Here is a 2723-nt window from a genome sequence, read left to right as displayed (position 1 = left end):
CATTTAAGCAATCCTATCCTACATAATCTATCTATACTAATAAAAGAGTAATATGCTAATTAGACTGGGTCTACTGGCCATCTTCCAGATGTCCGGCTTCCTTCCGGACAAAGCCATGGTGGTGGGAGCTGAGGCAGAGGCAGTTAGGGGCTATCAGGCCTGCAAGGGAGGGCAGTTGGGGGTGAGATCAGGCCTGCAGGGAAGGGCAGTCGGGGGCAAGATCAGTCAGGCAGAGGAGGGCAGTTGGGGGTCAGATCAGGTTGGCAGGGCAGGGCAGATAGGGGCAATCAGGCAGGCAGAGGCAGTTAGGGGTGATCAGGCTGGCAGGCAGAGGGGTTAGGGGCTATCAGGCAGGCAGGCAGGCGAGTGGTTAGGAGCCAGTCATCCTGAATTGTGAAAGGGACATCAGTCAGACATCCCCCGAGGGGTCCCAGATTGGAGAGGGTGCAGGCTCGGCTGAGAAACCACCCTCTGTGCACAAATTTCGTGCACCAGTCCTCTAGTAGATGATAATGTGAACAGTTTGATGAAAGCACTAACTCTATAAAATAAGCAAATGGAAATGCTAGACTTTTAAAATTCAACATGCAAAATTAAGAACTCTTTTGTTGTTTAAAAGATTCAGAAAAGCAGAGACATGGTTAGTCACTTTTAAAAACAGACTCATGGGAAATACCAAAATTTAAACATACACCACAAAAGAAAATAAACTAAGCAAGAACATTAGAGACTTAGGAGAAACAATGAAAAGATCTAATGTATGTAATTCCGGATAATGTAGTTCTAGAATAAGAGAGAGAGAAAAAATTAACTAGGCAAAAAAATATTTGTAAAGACAATTGCTGAAAAATTTTCAAAACTGATGACAAATAGTGACCCACATAATTGAAGATATTTTGCTGATTCTTAGTAGCATAAATATATAAAAAGACCACATGATTTTTAAAAATATTATGAAGTTAATAATAACTTTATGAAGTTCAGAAAGATCACCTAGTATAAAAAAATAATGGGACTAACTCTTAAATCAGAAACAGCCTATTACTTTTAAAAGTGATTTCCAACCGGCTTTTTCATACTTTCTATGCAATTCATTTTTTTTTTTTTGTATTACATTTGAAATAACAAATTTTAAAATACCAAAAAGCATATAATATTAACAATGCAGTTTTTAATTTTTATTTTTGTATTAAACCAATTATATACCAAGAAAAGATTTACTACAGGTAAAATTGAAATGTACAGATCTTTGCTGTCTGCCTTTCCCAATTAACACCCTCCTTTGTTCAATCCCTCTTTTTTTTTTTTTTTTTTTTTTATTTATCCAGAATACAGCATTGCTCAAAAGATAAATTCTTCAGGTTACATTATGTTTTCAATCTTTACATATGGCGTTAAAATTTAATCTATGTTTCTAGATCTACATGAGTCTTTCTAATCACTTAAAAGGATTGGCCCTCCAACCCATGGGTTCTTCATCTGTGGATTCAACCAACTGTAATTGAAAATATTTGGGAAAAATGTTACGTGTTGCTAAGCTGGTGATATTTATGTCTGTACCGAACATGTACAGACTTTTTTTTTCCTTGTCATTATTTCCTCAACAATACAGTATAACAATTATTTACATAGCTTTTACATTGTGTTAGGTACTATAAGTGATTTAGAGATGATTTAAAGTAGATGAGAGGATGTGCATAAGTACATGCAAATCCCATGCCATTTTATATTAGGGACTTGAACATTGCCCATTTTGGTATCCTCAAGGGTCCTGGACTCAATCCTCTGTGGCTATGCTGGGGCAACTGTAATTTATAAACTATCACTGGCGAATTTGAAAATTTAGCATGTATCATATCCCAGAGGAAGTACATGTAATGCAGTCATATTAAATTATTTTGTTTAAAAATAACCAAAAAACACATGCACATGAGTGTACGTGCACACACAGGTGAACACAAATGGCAGAAGAAACACTGAATTAAGAGAAGAGCAAAACTCTATTTCTCATTCTGCCTCTAAGTCTCTGCATGGCATAGGTAGATTAGGGTGTGATTTGCTTTTCCTGAAATTTGTTTTCTTCAAGTGTTACAGAGGGAAGGAGGAGTTGGTCTCTAATGTTTATGTTGTTTTGCTTTGTTTTCCAGCTCAAGTGGGCTATTTTTAGCAGATGTCACATTCCAAGGCTAAGATATAATTGGAGTGTTTTGTGTTGAAAGAGATAATATCAGTAATCAATGCATTCATTTTTAGATCAACTCGGTTTACTTTCTCCCATGTACTACTGACCTGGAAGAACAAAGGGCAACGCATTGTACATTTCACCTCTTAAAATAAATATGCACAAGGATGAAGAGAGATTTACCGAAGACTAATCTTAATGAAAATTGCAGTGGATCTAATTCCATCAGGGATTCAGACTTTTATCTAAGGTGACAATAGCTAACCTGATGATCTCATCCCTGGAGAAAGCTAAGCTGGGAGACAACCTCAAGGTCATTTCTTTCAAGTAAGAGCTATGTGCTCATAGGAGAAGAATAATGGGCAATGGCAACTGTGAACTTTTTTACTATGTATTTTCTAGCACCACAATAAGACACATAATGTGAAAGTTATAATAGGAATATAATTTATGCATATGTTAATAATTATTAGCCTTTTCCATGTTTTAACCTAATTTTCAAGATAATTTTGTTGGAAACTAAGCAGATATATTAGAATAT

This window comes from Eptesicus fuscus, chromosome 8, assembly GCF_027574615.1.
Source record: "Eptesicus fuscus isolate TK198812 chromosome 8, DD_ASM_mEF_20220401, whole genome shotgun sequence".
NCBI lineage: Eukaryota > Metazoa > Chordata > Mammalia > Chiroptera > Vespertilionidae > Eptesicus > Eptesicus fuscus.
Note: the sequence above shows the minus strand (reverse complement) of the source record.